Source organism: Desmodus rotundus, chromosome 4 (genome assembly GCF_022682495.2).
Source record: "Desmodus rotundus isolate HL8 chromosome 4, HLdesRot8A.1, whole genome shotgun sequence".
Lineage (NCBI taxonomy): Eukaryota > Metazoa > Chordata > Mammalia > Chiroptera > Phyllostomidae > Desmodus > Desmodus rotundus.
This window is the reverse complement of record NC_071390.1, coordinates 21470952-21490369: the sequence shown is the minus strand read 5'-3', so window position 1 is coordinate 21490369 and position 19418 is coordinate 21470952. Positions and strand designations below refer to the sequence as shown.

General features: G+C 35.4%; 1 protein-coding gene across 8 annotated transcripts in view; it reads left to right on the top strand.

The window, feature by feature from the left end:
• Positions 1-19418, top strand: part of BTRC (beta-transducin repeat containing E3 ubiquitin protein ligase) — a 172185-nt gene that overhangs the window by 65195 nt on the left and 87572 nt on the right. Inside the window, exon 1 of one of the 8 annotated variants that reach the window (XM_053922362.1) lies at positions 16459-16638. The exons of 6 other annotated variants lie outside the window; for them this stretch is intronic. The gene's annotated coding sequence lies outside the window, so the exon portion shown is untranslated. Of the gene's footprint in view, positions 1-16458; positions 16652-19418 lie in introns of those variants that run through there. One more of the 8 variants, XM_053922364.1, reaches the window with a different exon arrangement.

Sequence of the window (19418 nt, the reverse complement as noted above, 5' to 3'; positions counted from 1 at the left end):
ATGACAATGATTAGTAGAGAAAAAGTGCTTAAAAATAGCTAAATAATTAAGATCCTTTATTTTCTTTAGACTTTGAAAAGGAAGAGAAATTCTAACAGTAAGAGTATAAATAGATTTATATGACCTTAACATATTTTATGTGTCAGCTATAGCTAGTACTTTTAGGGAAATCTTGAGCTAAATGAACCATATAGTATTTTAATATTAGCCAGGGTCCCTTGTCAAAGGTTAAAGTTGTTGAAGGTAGATGTCAGGAGACATAATGCGTTTTACTGTTCAAGAGTATTTATAGATCTACTAAATCTTGCCATCTACTAAGTAAAATATTGAAATGGAGCAATACTAGGACAATTAAGCATTATTCAAAGTATATGTACGTATGTATGTACATAAGACTTCACTTTATATTTGAGGCTTTAGGGAAATACAGTTTATCATATCGAATGCAAATTAACGTTCAAATCTTATTACAAAACAATACCATAAGGAAAATTATCCAATGACAGAAACACATTTCAAGACCTAGCTGATGAGTCCCCCTATAGTATATGAATAATCACAGTACAGCACAATTTCCATGTAATAAAAAATTTAGTTCCTTTTTGTTAAATGTGTTGACATTTGACCTTGGTTTATCCCACCTATAGCCCCTCCATTAGGATTTTGAATATAGTGACAAAACAAAATGTTTTTGTTTTGTGGGGGGAAAAAAGGCTCATTTTCTCCTGCTTGTAAAACTAATTGTTTATTATAAAATATGTAAATTGTTTGATAAACATATAAATAAGAAAGTATCACCCATAGTCTTTTCACTTTAAGGTAATTATCAATATGTTAGTTTCCTTCAATCTGAAATAACTTACACACCCATACATGCATATACACACAGAGACATAACCAGATAGTTTTGTTTTAAATATTTTTATTACCATTTTTTAATAAAATATAAAAATTAAACATTTAATATTAATGGTAGAAAATACAGAGAATTAGAAGAAAGGAAATATTTTAAATGTTCTTCTAGACATTACCATTTTATTGGTACTAATACTTTCTGAATTTCAACTGTGGTAGTCCCTCCTTGTCTTTGGTTTTGCTTTCCATGGTTTCAGTTACCCATGGTCAACTGCAGTCTGAAAATATTCAGTGGGAAATTCCAGGTATTTCGAGAGAGAGAGACACCACATTCACATAACTTTTATTACAGTATATTGTTAAAGTTGTTCTGTTTTATTATTAGTTATTATTGCGTATCTCTTACTGTGCCTAACATACATTAAACTTTATTGTAGTTATGTGTGAATAGGTATATAGGGTTTGCCAATATCTGCAGTTTCATATATCCACTGGAGTGTTGGAACGTATCCCCCGCACAGGATACGTGGAGGGGATACTACTATACCCCCTCCACATGGAAGGGAGGACTACGATATATACGTACTTGCCCAAATTTACTTGTTGGCTGGTGACAATGATTTTGGTCACATGGCCAGTTAGTTGCTCATGTTTGTAAACTGAACAAAGTTTAAACTTGGTTTACTTCTCATGTAATTGAGTGGTTTACTACCAGTCCCCTCTCGTGTAATTCTTAGCCATTTCAAATTTACTGTTCTCCTGAGGTGCTGTGTTCTCTCACGCACCGTGTCTTTGCATATCCTGTTCTCCCTCCCTGGAGAACCCTACTAAAAACACCTATCCTCCCCTACACCCTGCTTCCCACCTTTATCTACCTGGCTGATTTTTAATCTCCACAGTTCATCTTACATTGTTTTACCTGTACAAGGTAAAACAATGATCTTTTCTCTCTCTCCAGGGCATGCTGTAGATAACTTTGTAATAGCACTGATACATATTGTGATCATTCCCTCACCAGACTGTGTATTTCTTTAGAGTAGGACTGCATTTTGGCCATTTTGTATTTCCAGTGTCAAGTATAGTGCTTGATACAGAGTATGTGCTTGATGATTTTTTGCTGAATAAATGAATGAATGAGTGGGCTTAGATAATTTGAAGGAAACCATCAAATAACATATATGGGGTGGGAGGAGAGAAAACATTGGATTGTTGGTATTACCTGCACATCCATCCATACACACGTGTTCTGTATTCAGAAACAAGCCATACTTAAACAATTATTCCATAATCCACACAGTTACATGGAAAAAAGGAAAACATGCTGAGTCCTCAAATTTTACACATTTGGCTTACATGCAACTCACACCATGATGAGTCCTGTGAACTGGATTTTGTATGCTGAATTTGGACTCATGTTAATAAGCAGATACATATTTCAAGCTATTAAATAATGGCACTGCAAGCCAGCAGTTCAGTTTCAATGATGTCAACATCTTTATCTTCACAGCAGTGTATGTTTATGCAATTATTTGACTATTTTATTACATTTTACCCTTATTCTATAAAAGAACAGACACTGAGAAAATTAAAATGATGATAGTAATGATAAACAACAGTCTAGAGAAAAGATGGAAATCATTAGACACACTGAAAGTGATGACCCTTTAGGTACAAAATTAATGTACATGTGCAAAATGTTGGAAATATATCATTGAAGCTTGCTTCTTAAAAAGAAAAATATAATTATGGATTTTAAAATGTTTCAGCTAACATTTAAATTTATTGTTCAGCTTCTAGCCTTTCAACTTTTATGTATATTTCACCAAGAAAAATAGAGATGACCTGAATTTGCTTCATTATCCTGGAAATACAGTAGTCTGCCTTGGAGAAATGACATCATTTGCACTTATTTGTGTTTTAAGATGCCTACTTGGTTACTTAAATACTGTTTGTTTATTGAGCTTTGTAATAATAGGTTCCTCTATCGCTGAGTATTGTGACATGTCTGTGATGCAGGTAGAGTTAATTTATAGGTTTAATGTGCAACATTATCTAATGTTTTGAGTAAACTAAATCATCTCATTGTGAGACGATCAGATTTCCTTAAAATTTTTGTATTTTTTCTGATGAATCTGAAAAGTTAAACTCTTCATGTTACAAAGAAGGTTCATTGCTTTTGTTTATGTTGAATAACACTGGATTTTTCTATTTGCCCTAACTTCAACATGACCCCTAATGGTAGAGGGGAGAGAGTACAGATACCCCAGGGACCTGGGGCTGCCCCAGTGTAAGAAGCACAGACGGGAAAAATGGAATTGATGAAAACTCTAAGGGTAATGGGAGCCTCTGTGGATACACTGTCCTATCAGACAAATTCTTGCTGTGGGCATCTAGGATGAACCTGTATCTTCTGGATAGGTACATGCCACTTTCTTTATATTCAGAGATAAGCTTCTTGTTATTGCCATCTTTGTGTTGAGTGGACACCGTAGTACCGCAGGAGTTCTTTCTGTGCTATTTAGGAATCACCGTTGGTTGGTTTGGGACTGCCACAGCCATTTGTACCTTCTCTTGCTATTGTTCTGCTCTATGTGGTAGTGTTTTATTGTCTTGCTGTCCTTCCCTGTGTTAGTTTTGAGACTTGGTATTTTATATGGACTGTCTAGATTTGGAATCTTGGTAGATAGGCAGCATTTAGGAAGCTCTTTTTGGGGTCATTTTTCATGAAGAGAGAATCCAGGTTATTTACTATAACCTTACTGGGGAAAAAAGACCAATCCCTTGTTTAGCTGCCTTGGCCTCTAAGAATTTAATACTTTACTGATGGGAGGTTATACTCATGAGTATTGTTATTCCTGAGAGTGAGGTTGACTAGCTTTAAGCTTTTCTATACTCTCTGGCCCCATCCTCTGGAGACCCAGTCTAGTATATTTTGAAATACTTATTTGGGCCTAGGATGTAGTACATCATCATGAAACAGGATTTTGCGGTATATCTTCCCCTTGCTGGGTTATCTGTCATCTGCTTTTTAAAGTTCTCAGGTGTATCATTCAAATCCTTGAGACCTTTGTTGCAGATCTAGTATCCTAGTATCTGTGGCTTGGTATGCACTAAATTGGATTCTGTGCCCTGTAAAATTGACATAAAAAAAGAGTATATTCATTTTCACCTATGATCCTTTAGCAACCAGTTCAAGTCAGCCTGATTTGGTGTGTATGTGTGTGTTAAAGACCAAAAACAAAGTGTAGGGGGGTAAGTACTCATTTTGTTTTCGTGTTTTACACACACACAAATATATATTATATATTGCACTATTTCAAACAAGTAAATACAGAGCTTTTGTATATGAACATGGGAAGCTTTATATTTGAAAGAAAGTGCATGATTAGTTTTACTAAAACCCAGTTGCTATTGTTTATTGCAGTTTCTACCCTTTGCATGAGCCATATTTGGGGTAGTGCCTGTTTTTTTTTCCTCGTAATAAAACACAAGCGAAATTTTTAGTAAAATATTAGTGTATTTCCCTCATATTTTTAAATTGGCAGGTCATTAATTCCTTTAGCATCTCAGTTGCAGCATAGTGCGGTCCTTTGGGGGGAATTGGTAAAATGAGGATAAACTGGTTACAGGATTCCGGCAGCTTGAAAACAACGCCATATTTGACCAAAATCTCTTTTGTATTCCCTACTATAGTTCTATCCCAGTGGTCCTGGAAATGTGCCTATGGACTATTTACAGTGAGATTATAAAACTAAATCATGATTTTGGTGAATAGAAGCCAGAGCATGTGGCTCCAGCACCCCAGCTGGCAGTAAGCTCTCCCTAGGTTTATGAATGTAGTTAGATGGCCCCCAACTGTTTACAAGACAGCAGAGGTGAGATCTTTGATTGACAAGTCAGAAATGCATTAGATCATTCTCTCTGCCAGTCTCTGGTTCATGCTGTTAAAAATGTCAGCCTCCAAGTTTGAATGGCAGCCTGAGGGCCTTAGAAGCTTTTTGTTTTCTGAGATGGAAACACAAATTGGATGTGTGCCTGAGCGCTTCATCCTGGGCTGTAATTTCATCTTTTAGCTAAGAACCACAAGGTACATGAGCAAAGCACCCTGTAAACAATAATACTGTGGAAAAAAAATAAACAAGGTCGTGTTTCTGGTACGTTGATCCAATGGTGTCCTGACCTCTATCACGTTGAACATCTCCACTCTGATTGCTGTTCCCTTTGGCATTACAATGAGAGAAAGAGAGACTGACATAGAAGGAAAAGATTTAAAGTTGCAGTGTCGTTGCACATTCCTTGTATTGGCTATGAAATATTGAACTGTCAGAATGTGACACTTGGTTTTTTAAGCAACCTTTCTTGTTTGAGGTGTTTGCAGTTCATTCCTTTCTCCCCCATTTGTCTGCTTTCGTTGATAGGGTTGGAAGTAGTTGCCTTAAATGCATGAAAAGGGACAATGTTAAAGAGAAGTGGTGCTGATGGAGCCAAATAAACTTAACACTGGAACATAAACGCAGGCTGTGAGGTATGGGTGAAAGGTACCAAAATTGGATTAGTGCATTATTACTGGAGTTTATGGAACACCATGTTGTAAGGAAGAATTAGCTAAGGTTCTGGTTCTGTTTCTGTGGAGGCAGGAACTTAGGGAGGCATAGAGACATAGTTTGTTAAATGATAGCCTACTATATGGCAGTGTTGCCAGTCAAATCAGCATTAACCCAGCTATGTTATTTACTGCTCTAAGTACACTTTGTCTTTGGCAAGTGGTTCATTGTGAAAGACTAAAAATTTTGGCAAGAAAATAACTTTTAAAAAATGTGCAAAATTTGTGTTTTTAGTAAGAAGGTGGATGAGTAGGTAATATGGATGAACCATTATGTTGCATTCCTACAGCTTGATGGCACATGAATAGAAAATCTTCGTTGAAAAAGCCAAGCCATAGATTTCTTGGGAAATATTTTCTTGTAATAGAACAAGTTTTCTAGTACTACTTGTTTTAAGTTGCACACATCTTAAAACAACAAATATTTTACATTAAATTTTTTTTTCCAGCCCTGGCTGGTGTAGCTCAATGGATTGAGCGTGGGCTGTGAACCAAAGGGTCACTGGTTTGATTCCCAGTCAGTGCACGTGCCTGAGTTGCGGGCCAGCTCCCTAGTGGGGGCCACGTGAGAGACAACTATACACTGATGTTTCCCTCTCTTTCTCCCTCCCTTCCCCTCTCTATAAAAATAAATAAATACAATCTTAAAAAAATAAGTTTTTTTCTTCCTACAAAAGCAGCACTGTTAGATATGTGCTTAATCCATTTGGGACATAGGCCTTACAAGTAAAGTTTTAAGTGAGGATGACCTTTTGCAATTCTACTGGAGTATGAAAAAGTAGGAGTTTGTGTTAAAAGTACTTGAATTAACTTTTATTGATGGTTTTAAAGGACAGCTATTTAGCTTAGCCCTTTGCAAATGTGAAAGGCAGGAGATATTCTCTGTCATGAATACATAGTGAAATGCACTGGAAAAATCTTGGTAATCATTCCTGACATTTCTTAGTTCCCTGCTTTGAGGTCGTGCTAGATAGAGAGGAGATAGTATTTGCAAAATAATATCCTGCTCCCTTGTATCCAGAATTATGTCCTCATTTACAATATAGAGTGCACAGAAAGCAAGACCAAAGGGAGAGCTATAGAGAATTAGTTACTGTTGCCTTAAGTATTGCTCTGTATTTTTAAAGCATAAATATTGATACAGATTTGCATTTAAGCTGTGAGAACCCACTGTCTTGACTCAGTGGGGGAGTTTTCAAAAATCATTCTAGAAATTGATTTCTCATTGGCTGATTTTCTGAGAGTAAAAACAAACCATTCTCTTCAATCTTGGAAGAATAAAAGTGCAAGCGCTTACCTAAAAAATAAGATTAGAAATGTGTACATTTATGGAATCTCCTAAATCTTAACCCACAGAAACTACAAAATTTCTTCTTCCCCTGGTGTATTATTAATACATCAATTACTATGAAAATGCCTTTACAGCCCGTGGTTTTATATAGCCATAGCTCCATAATAATGATTAGCTTTATTACAGTCCAGGCTTGCCTCATGAGCAAAAATCAGTGTATTCATAGAACCATAGCATTTCAGCATTGGAAGGGACATGAAGGCCATCTAGTCACATACAGGAGCTCTTGATGAAGTGCTCTTTGCTGGGGGTGGGGGGGTCATCTAATCTCTGCTTGATCCGCCATTGTTGGCAAACTGAACTTCTCGAGGCTTCTTGTTTCCTTCTTCACTGTTGGTTCTGTTGGAAGGTTTTCCCTTGAGGACTCAAAACTTTTTGTTCACCTACTGATTTTAATTCTGCCTTTTGTAGAAATATAAAGTAATTATCTTCTTGTTTTGTATATTTGTTTGAGGATAGCTGTCATGTTGCTTATAAGCATATTTTTTGTTCCCAGGGTGAATATTCCTGGTTCTGGTTAGTGTTTCTTTGGAAAACATCAATAATCATTCCTGCCATTTTCATAATCTCCTATTTTGGTGGGGGCTGTTATCATTCTGGTTGTCCTTGTTGCGAATGCATTCCACCTTGACAGTGTCCTCATTACAATATGGCATGCATAACTAGAAGCAGTGCTGCAAAAGTGTGTAATACTTCAAAATACAGTGATAGACACATTTTATATTGAACATAATTTGGGTTATGTAATTTAATTACTGCAGCCTAAAATTGCATATTATTCTTTGGTATAGATGATGGAAAAATCTCTAGGAACTTAGCCTGGGCTTGTTTCTTTACCTTTTCTTTGAAGCCAGAAAAGCATATGTAAGCACCTTGACAAATGACATAATGTAGTGGCATATCTGAGTGGTACAGGTATTTTAAACCTAGCTCCAGTTCCTGAAGATGGTGAACATCTGCTGAGAGATATTGTAGAGCTCCACAATGCACTAATTGAATTACTCTTTTCTGGAGTTGCAGACTGCACTAATTGAATTAGAATCTGTGTGTGTGTGTGTGTGTGTGTGTGTGTGTAACTGAGATAACTCCAACCTCCACAATAGAGTGTGGGAGATGTGACTGATGGTGTGTACTGTGCTGCTATCTAATGGCAGCCTATGGAACTACCGGATGGTCTCCAGGGAAGAGAGAATGCCTTCGTCTGATCCATTGTGACCTCAGTCTAACCCCATCCAGTTTAGTTCAAAAGGTCCCAGGATGTATTTTGTAATTCTAAATTTAAGAAGAAATAATGTAATTTCTCCATTAAAAATGAAGATATATTTTATTAGGCATACTATTTCTATGAAGTATTAAGTTGCAAATATTCAACTAAATAAAAAACTTCTAACTTCTAATTTAATTGGTGAAAACAAATCTAAATGTACTGAGTCAGTAGATCATGTTTTTTTCTCATTCTGCATTTCATATGGCATAAATGTGAAAAGGAATTATCTTTATGAAATGCCTTAGCATATATAAGACACAGAAAGAAAGAATGATATAGACCGATATAGGGTTTGTGTTCTTAAGTAAAACTTATTCCTGGTGTCAAAATACTAAAGTGAGTCAATGTAAGGGTATTATCAAATTTTGCTATACATAATTATGCTTACCTAAAATTTAAAAAAATTGTTCTAGAAAAAATGTTTTAAGTGTAGAAGATCAGAGCAAGTTCTACAAATATATTAATTATTTAAAATTTAATTTTACCACAAATTTGGGTAAGTTTGAAATCCTCTGAAGTGAAGTAGATAATTTTCTTCCTCTTCTGAAAAAAAAAAGAAACAAACTAGTCTGTTAGTCACAATTTAATGATTTTTGTAAAACATAAAAATACAATTCTTTACAACTTTAAAAGCAGATACACTGGGGAGAACTCAGCACGAACTATGTTTTGATTCAGTTTAACTCTAGGCATTCTAACTTGTAAAAATAGCCCTTAACAGAAAAATACTTACATAATCACTTGCTTTATAAAACGTCTCTCTGTGCATGCAGTACCACTTCAATAATAGAAAAGTGCTAATGGTCACCTTTTTGAGCATTTAAATGATCTTTCAATCTTGTCATGTGAAAGGAATATAAAGTATTAAAAAGTTTTAATCTCTTTATTATCATTAAAATAAAATGTACATTTAACTATTTCAGTATCTTGTAGGCTAGTTTTCTATTGCAAGATTGAGCTACTTAGGTTTCTTGTACAAATAACTTTAATTAAAATGACTGAAATGTATGATATGCACTGCTTAGATAAGCTTTAAAGGCATTTTACTGATTTAGAAAATGCATTTTGGCACCTTGTAGATCTAAAGCTTTACAAATAACCTTGCCATTCACAACTACATATTTAATTCATATGCAGAGTACTTTCTGTGCTCCAGGTACTGTACATAGTATTGGACATAAATTAGGATTCAGACCTAGTCCTGAAGGAGCTTGTAGTTATTTATTAGATATTAGTACATATCTAATAATTAGTACATAGAGCCTTTGTACTAGGCAGTATGTATATTCAAGGGTGGGCAAAAGTAGGTTTACATTTGTGACTATGCAAAACAGTTTATTCTTGTAATATTAATTATTGTATTATTTTCTGTATGAACAACTGTAAACCTATTTTTGCCCCACCCTATGTAACTCTGGGGTGGGGGACTAGTACTGTGAATAACCATTAATTTCATGTACTTTTTCCCATTTTTAAGCTAGAGTTCTGGCTTGATAACAGCTCTAAGGAAGCAGTATACTTACGTTCATATAAGATATAGTTCACCTCAGCAAGGAGAGTGATGCACGTATTTCAGACTAGTCATCTCTTAAATGATTTTCCCTTTTGTTCTTACACACCTTCTAAGGGAGCAGTAGTTTTTTGTTTTTGTTTTTTTAAATAGCTTTACATGTAGCTTAAAAAGAGACATAACATTTATTATAGTGCCTCCTACTGGCGATCATAGATTTTTTGGTCCTTGTCTCCAGAATTGGTAGTGCCCACTTGTGGTTTGGTAGTTAATTCAGGGCTTCTTCTAAAGCTATAAATGGGAAAGAGTCCATTGCATAGTAGGTATAAAGTACTTCTTTAAACAGTCTATTTCTAGAACCTAAATTGTCCTGAGACCAGCTCTTGATATAAAAATTCATAGAAACCTGTTTTTCACAGAGTGTGGTAACTTCTTGCCATAGTGCTGTAGTGTTAAAATTCACATTGGCCAGGTTGTTCTGTAAATTAAACACTGACAGCTACCCTCAGGGGAACAGCCAATGTATTTATGATGATGTGCTGATTACACAAAATACACTGCAAGCAGAAAACAGCTGCAGAGAACAAACCTCTTAAAAAGAATACAATTACAAATAGCACCCTCAGTATTTCTAGTGGTGAACATAGAAACAGCATGCTAATGCAGGTTCTTGCTTAGTCTGCCTACAAACAAAAAAAATCTGAAGGAGACAAGTTATAGTTGATTGTACGTGTGGTGCCAACATAACAATGGAAACTACTGGCATTTGAACAAATTTTGTCTCTGAAGAGCATCTATGAGTACACAAGTTTCATGTGTGAAGTTATCTACTCCTCCCCCTACCACCTTTTTTGTTAGGTTTTATTAGTTTTTTTCTCATATATAGTAGGGCATGGTCTTGATGTATTAAGGGTTCTGATCGCCTTAAATGATATTACACAATGAGGTGGGCAGGAGAGTATCTAAATTGTTTTAAAAACTGCTGTAGGAACTAGGCATTAGGGTTGGGGTATAAACATTTCATTTGAAGATACAGCTTACAGCTCTATATTTTCACTGTTGATGTTTGCCCTTGGAATTAATAAAAGGAGTCATGATTCTGCGTCTATGGTAAGGTATTTCTAATTTCTTAGATTATCCATTTTCAAGAATATAGTATTTTATGACACTGGAATAGCTGGGTGATTACATATTTTTAAGAGAATCAACTATTAAGTATGTCCTCTTTCATCCCTGCATGTTCCTGGTTACTTGCAGACAGGTAAGAAGATTAGAAAAAAATTGTTTTCCTTGTTTGAGATTTTTCTCTGTTACAATTTACGGTTGGTATCTATGAAGTATTTTAACTGCTGAGCATGTTTAAATTGGTACAAAATATGTTGATCTTCCCAGACATAAATTTACTCAAGCCGACTATAAGGTATAGCAAGGGGACATAGTGATTGGAAACAGTTCACTTCACCCGCCTGAAACTAAGAATCAACTCTTCAGTATATGGATCACTGGTATGTAATAATCGACTATTATTGGTCTGTCTGTTGATCTGTTTTTAAATCAGTTTGGAACCTCCTGGAGTTATTTTCTTGCTCTGCTGACATCAATCCCATGTGGCAGAGGAGTTGTGTATAACCGCTTTGGTTTAATCAATAGAATAATTGATAAACCAGATAAGATTTAAACTGATTATAGCCCCAACAGAATTCCCCGGAGGCCTTGGACTCTCTTAATTTTGACATGTGTGTTGTGTACCCTGAGGATGAAGTGCAGTTTGAATTATCTGCTTTTATTTGCTTAATGACGGGGAGGGTGTTAAAGTCAAATGTTTAATTAACCCAGCAATGGGCTGCGTTGTCACTTACACACAGCTGATTGAGATATCTCACAGAGAATACTGAATAGGAATGATAATGTGGCACTGGGATGGAAGATTGCTTTTTCAATCCATTTGCTGGGTCACTGCTTTGAATGTCTTATTGGATGAAAGGCATTCAGCCTGGAGAAAAAATTCAGCATTTAAGTACATTTTGTTCTCTTCTCTCCCTCTAACCCCCTCCCTTCCCAGAAGTTAACTAAAACAGATATGTTCTAGGTTTAATAAGCCATTCGAGTACTAGTAAGAAATCAGGGTAGTCAGTAGCCTCAAGCTACATAATTTCCTGTGGAAACGGAAAATCCTACTAGCCTCCAAGGTATTCTAAATGTGAACTCTTTTGTCCCTCATATCCTTGTCCCTTGCCACTATTGTGGAGTTGTTTTTGGTTACTTGTGTGTTGCTTCTCTTGGTAATGTATGTTTGTTGTGCAGCTACCTCTGTGGCCACAGGCAGACTTTTTTCTCTTAAAGGAGCATGTTCTTCATTATATTTTTGCTATTTCATGCAGCTGGCTTCTATTTGGTTGTATTTCTGATCAAATATTATATTGAGATTGTTGAACTTGTTAGATGAAAATGTGAAGCATATTCTTGTTACTTTTGCTACTGCTATTATATAAAGGATTAGTTTTATGTATGTTTCGTTTTGTTGAGAGGTAGTTTGCTTTCTGTATGGACTAAAAAACTAGGCCAGGAAAGATCTAATAGCCCACACCATCAAAAATGCAGTCCAGGCAATTGGAGTTTTAATGACTTGCTGCCCACAAAAACATCCCTGACTAGCTTTATAATCAAATGTAAAATTCTTTGGAGGCGTATTGAGCAAAATTTCAAAAAATTGTGTCATGACTTTCCTTCTTTGTAGTTCTTATGTTTGTTCCTTCTATCCTCCAAAGATCTAAACCAGGAATTTACTAATTTTTTTTCTTTTCTTTAGTCATTTGTATTCCAGAGAGCACAACAGGGAGAAGGATACAAGATTGATTTTTTTATGTGTATCCTCTTGAAAGCATAGTCTGGGGCATGACTACTTGTGTGAGGGGGGTGGATGCTACAAAGCAATGGAAGCATGCAGCTGGTTTTCAGGCGCAGGTTGGACTTTTGCAGGTCAAGGCAGACCAGACGAGTAGCTTATCTTGAGGGACGTAAGTAATAGACCAAATATAGAGCAGCTATTTCAGGAATCATGTAGGTCATTTAATTATCCATTATGATTGAGTGGCTAATGCTCTTTTGGCAATTACATGACCTCTGTTATTCTTGAAACCTTTCCAGGCTCTCGTGGGTCGAATGACCCACCAGTCAGTGCTTGCAGACTTCATTCCGCCCAGAAGGAAAGGAGATGCTGGAAACTACTGGCATTTAGAATTGGCTTTGCTTTCTTTACTGACCACTACCCAGAATGTCCTTTGTACAGCAGTCAGTGATAGGCAACTGGTTTTGAAGTCATCTGTTCCTTCATTGTCTGCAGGAGCAAGAAGTACATTGGTTTCCACAAGAGGGACCTGTGGCAAACAAAACAAACTTTAATACCAAAGTTGGCTATTAGGATATTCAAAGGTTCTGTACTATAAGAACAAGTATTATGGTATTAAAACTAATGTTTGATATCTGTTAAACCAATCACCATTACCAAACTATGAAGTTAGTGATTTTTTCCATAACACAACAAAGTGCTATTGATGATACTCAGAGCAGATTTTAAAAGATCATTGATTAAAATTAGCTCAGTTTAAATTGGCTAATCATTTAATTAAGTAATTATGGTATTTTTTTTAAAGATTTTACTTATTTATCTTTAAAAAGAGGGGAAGGGAAGGAGAAAGAGAGACATCAATGTGTGGCTGCCTCTCAAGCACCCCCTACTGGGGACCTGGCCTGCAACCCAGGCATGTGCCCTGATTGGGAATCAAACGAGCACACCTTTGGTTCTCAGGCCTGTGCTCAATGCACTGAGCCACACCAAACAGGGCTGTGGTAAGTAATTAAACAAAAAGGCTATTTTAAAATTGAGATGCTGGTCCAAGACAGAATAATTCTAGAACATTTGGATTATTTCTCACTTTTTTCCTTAACAAAAAAAATCATTACTATTTCTAAAGAAAACACTTTTTTCCTGCTAAGTGATAGTAAAACTTGCTTTTTGTAGTTGTAGTGACTTATCAAGTAATTCTGAAAAAATAATGTTGATTTCTTTTGATTCTTTAGATTAGAAAGTTATGGTGAGTGACCTGGCCGGGTTGCTCGGTTGGTTGGAGCGTTGTCCCATACACCAAAAGGTTGCAGTTTCAATTCCTGGTCAGGGCACATACCTAGGTTATGAGTTTGATCCCCTGTTGGGGTGCATATGGGAGGCAACTGGATCAGTGTTTCTCTCTCTTCCCCCACCCCCACACTTCCTTTCTCCCTAAAAAAAATAAAATCAATAAACATATCCTTGGGTGAAGATTTTAAAAAAGAACACTTATGGTGGGGAAAGGTGAACACACCATAATAAAACTATTGGTAGGATTTCTCAGAAATGCACAAAATTCTGTATCCTTAGCAAAATGGCAGATTAAAGGTATATAACCATTCTCTAACATTCTAATAGTGTAAGAGCATAGTTGAGAAAAAATTTTGTTGGAATAACAGACAAACATATCCTTTAAGTAGAAACCAGTTTCATTGTTACAGAAAAAACAAACCTATAAGGTTGTCTCTCCTGGGGCAGTAAAATTGACCATCTTTCTAAATAAATTTGTTCAACTACTCCTGGTAGAAATCTAAGCTAATCTGTTTTGGTTTTATTTTCATTTTGTTGTTTGGTAATATTAACAAATGAAAAACTGAAGACATTAATTGGTGTGGTTAGCCTTTGACCCTTCAGAAATAGAAGCCTTCTCACTTAAATTTTAAACCCTTTAGGCCAATTCCACCTTGGTGTTTGGCTACTTAGAGACCTATGATAGATAATTCAGTCTATGTGAATTATGTTAGCTGTTTTCAGTGTAAAAACATATTTCCCCTTGTTGTACTTTTTAAAAAAAATTGTAGTGGCAATGAACAGAAAATGAGAAAGCAGAATTTATAATAAAAGCAAAAGTTGTAGCTTAAATTCAAATATCTTGAATAAGGGATATAGTTAGTGTTCTTGGAATTTTAAGAGGGAAAGCAAGGGATATGAAACAAAATGTGGTGTTTGATTTTTTTATTGATAAGTTGTTATTCTTTAAGACATACCCTTTAATACCTATGTTAGACCATGATGTTTTTTACACTTAGGAACCAGAAGTCTATATGAGTCAGTGAGAGGAGATGGTATTTATAAACTTAAAGACCTGAAATTCATTAATGTTGTATAATTAGTGGGAAAAGCCATAAGATTATAATTCCATAGATTATTTTTTTTACTTTGTTGAAATGATTTAAAAATATTTTTCAGTTACAATTGACATACAATATTATGTTAGTTTCAGGTGTAGAGCATAAATAAATAATAAGAAGAAAAAAGTGAGGGATTAAATAAGGTACCATTTACAATAGAAATAAATATACACCTAAATGTAAATCTTAACTTAGTCCAATTTGGTTTTCAGAAATGTATTTATTTATGTGGTATGATTTTATTTTCATTCCAAAATGGGTTGACATGTGGGGGTATCACAATTTAAATGGGTAGACATTTGGAGATGTTATAGTTTATCAATTTATAGGAACCTTAAATTTCTTTCACAATATTGTTGAATTATAATAAAATGAGAATTCCAAAGCAAGGAAGATATCCAAGGTGATGAAAGTCCTTTAGCAGAAAACTAATCAGGAACAAGGGTAACAGAAATAATTATTCTGCAGAGAGAAAGGATTTGAACTTTATGTCCTAAGGGTTCTGTAGTTCTTGATTTTGAAAAATCAAGAAGATCTACAGAATGCAGATGTCTTTGAGTTACAAAAATAACCAGATGTCCTTATTAGTAGAAGCAAATGTTTGCCTCTTAATTTACACAAAACTATATGCAGAGGATCTCTGGATGAAATATTGTGTAAATATGGCAGCAAAGAAAATTGTGGCATGAAAGAATTTGTCCTAAATACCTAATCATAAAGGTTTTATCTTGAAAAGGAAAAAAAAAAATCTTTGTGATTTATGTAGATTTAAAAGTAAGAAAAAATATGTATATTTAAAGGTTCATGTGATAGGTGAGCTTTTTAAAAACTTACTATTATGTATGTCTTTCTATCCCAATTCCCCTGATGAATTTTTATTCATTTTACTGAGCTTGTTTAACCACTTTGTGTGCTGGCATTGTATTTTGAACAGTAAAAACATACGCATGAAACTCATTTTTTTCTGAACGAGCTATAGTCATCTTAGTTCTGTCAAGAAAAACAACCTACAGTAGTATATAAAAGCCCCCTTTGCAAGCCAGTTGGGGTTTTAGAAATATTAAGCTACGTTTTATAAATAGGTGTGGTGACTGCATTGGTTAAACAGAATAAAATGTTTAAAAAAAAACTACTTGAAAGGGCAGGGTATGAAGTATTTTTGTTTTTAAATTAAACCTTTAGAGTAAAAAAATACCTTTTACTTTTGATATGGATCATATTAACATAATTACAAACTCTTTTATATACTTATAGTTATTGCTAAGTTGATGTTCAAATCTTTGATTAAGAAGTCACAAAGCTGAATGTGTTCAGACTGCTGTATAATCTCTCTCCTATTCACAAAACAGAGGTAACTGTTTTTACCTTTTTTTGTCCCCATATTTATTGGTAGAAATTTGTCCTCCTATAGCTATACTTTTAATGGTGAAATATTCAATGCTATATGATGATATAGTCTATAACTTGAAAGTTAACAAAAGCAGTGCTGTTCCTTCATGCCCTTGCCTTGTCACTCTGGTGCAGCTCCTCTCTTCCATCCTTATCAGAGCATCTCAGTGCTTAGTTGAGCTTGTTTATCTTAAAAGAGCAGGAGGCAGGCTTTTAGGGAGTAAGCTCCATGTTCCAGTATAACAGGCACCAATGCTGTTTGACTTGAAAAACATTTGATCTCTTACATTAACAGCCCATGTCACTGTAATAGGGACTACAGCTGGGCTGTTCAGTTTTCTATTATTTTAGCTTTGAAATAACTGTTAGTGCTGCTCCAAAATCTTCGTGTTTAAAATTGTATACTGGCTGTCCCCCCAGGACTCGTAAGTAAACAAGGTGATATGTGTGGCCAGAGGGAGCATATTTTGTTAGCTTTGTTTTAAATAAGAACCTTGCCTATCTAAGGATGGTTTTTGTCAGATCCTTGAGAGTGTGCTGCATGACTTTGCTGGTGTAAATTTGCAGATATAGCAATATTGTAAAGCAGGTTTTTGTTTGTTACAAATGTATATGGTTAGTAACTATTAATGATGAACTTCCACATTTTTTCTTGAATCAGAAAGTGTTTAGTTTTTTCATGAAGCTTACCTTCAAATGTCCTGCGCAATTTCCGTAAGTACAGCAGTTTATACAGCCGTTGTTGAAAATGGCAAGCAAGAATTTAAGGGGTATGTTTGTTAGACTTAAGTATTACTCAGCTTTATTTTTAAATATTCAGTTATTGGTAATTCCTGTGCCAGGAATAGTTTGACAGTTGGAATCAGGTAGCAGTATTTAAAGACCAGAAAATACAATTTGTAAAATCAGGCTGTTGTTTTCTTCCGTTTTAAGAGTACTTATTTTAATGATAGAATGGCAGCTTATTATAGTAGTGGTAGAATGGCAGCAGATGATTTTACTCCTTCCTTTCTACTTCCTCTATTTCTTTTCAAGAACCTAGTTTGTTTTCCTGTTCTAATTCTTTTCTGATGTGAGACAACACTACGAGGCCACCTAGCACTTTCTTTGAATTTAACCTAAAATACATCAGCCAACACAAACATAATTGGTTGAAAGGCAGCCATCTATCTGGGGAGTTCTTCTAAATACTGAATGTGCCATGTGCTATGACATGACATATATGTAATATCTCTGAATACAGAGCACTTTCTGCATTAGCTGTAGGTGTTAAAGCAGTAGTGTGTTTTAAGAATGTATGCTGTGCAAATTCTGGCTTGTGAGGTAATGACAAGTGTTTGCCTGAATAGACAATATATTTCCCCCCCTGAGGTCCCCACACACCTAGTTTCCCTCAAGCTCATCATCTCTGTCAGGTTAATCAATAGGCACCGTATGGCAGAGGGTCAGTAATCAGTGTCATCGTGCCTTTAAATCGTGTTGAAAATTTGCTTAAAGCCTGGGCCAATTAACATCGAGATGATGAATGGATGGGAAGATGGGAAGAGCCTGACGCTCAGGGGCTTTGTGAGGAGGAGATGCTCAGCTGTTGAGCAGCAGACACCAGCGAATAAAACCAGCCATTCATGTGAGCTCAGTCCACCCACTCTTAATGATAATGTCAATCTAGCAAAATATATACACATTGGAGTTGTCACGAGTTCATAAATCAAAGGAGTTTGTCAAAGGCATTCAGATTAACGAGGCAGCAGCAATAACAAGTCAAATTTGCATAGAGAATTGCTTGAATCTCAGTAAATTATGATCCTGTTTTTCATTTGATTATTTGCTAATGTCTCAAGAGGGAGAATGATTATATTAGCATGCAAAACCTACTCCAGAAGTAGAAATCTGAGGTATAGAAGACCAGCACACTATGACAATTAATCAGTTTCTGCATACTAGCATAAATGCACAAGGCCCAGAAATGAACTTCTTTTTTATTATTATTTCTCCTTGCTACTGATCCAAATGGTTCAGCTTGACAGAGACTTTATATTGCTTTAACAGTGTTCTGAATTGTGCCTGCAGGCAAGACATAGTTATGCAGCTATAACCAACCTATCCATCTGCCAACCAGATTGGAATTCTCCTATCCAAGGCTTCCATTAACCCCCACTGACAGCTCCAAACAGGATTAAGAATTTGGAAGCATAAAAAATAGTTGTTCTTTGCAAATGTACACAATCCCTTCGCATTTGAGAAAGGCTGCATCTGTAGTATTTTATAATTAGTGTCGGACAGCATATATAGTGGGCGGGGGGGGGCCCACTTGGCTTTTTTTTTTTTTTTTTTTTTTTTTTACTTCTGTCATAGGGAGTAAGGCAGTACTAATGGAAGTCTTGTGTGTTTGGTTCTCCCTGAGAGTGCTGTCCATTATATCTGGTTCAGTTGGTGTATTACTATAAAATATCACTTCTTGAAAGCTTTAATTGGTAGATCTTGTTGAAGTTTAGCAATATGGGGAGGCTTTGATATGGTTGTGGTTTAATGAGTGTGTCAAATGATAAACCTGCTGGAGAACAGTGTTCATGAAAACATGCTGGAAAACATTATCTTTCCAGGTCCTCCCTAAAACTCATTCTTGAGTAGGATTCTTTAGTCAGCTTCTGAACTTGTGACCTAAATTTTTCCTATTGTATCCTAGAAGGATTAGTTAAAATTTGTTTGAACACACATATATACACAGTGTTTAATTATGTCACCTTTCATTGAAGAGTTTGAATGATTTTTATGTAGCTAAATTACCTTTTAACCTTGTAGAAGAATAATTGTTTCTACTTTTGAAAAGTGTAAGTCATATATATTTAGAGACTATAATTAGCTCCAAATCATATAATAAGTTAATGGGAAAATATTAATCCAATTACTAATTTACCAGTCAAGCCTGCTATATGATATTTACAAGTAGCTGTTGGAAACTGGTCTCAAGATTTTATTCTTAATGAGGGTTGTCGTTCTACATGATAACGAACAAATTATTCCATTTTTAAAATGTGTTTAAAATCAGTTATAGTTCACCACAATTTACCAGCTTTGCTAAAATGATATAATTTTCCTGGTTACAGAGTCCTTTGAATTCTCCCAATGAAGAATGTGGCATAGGTGGGAAGCATTACTTCTACTTTGGGAGCTGGTTATTCTGTTCGTTCCTTCAAAGAAGCTT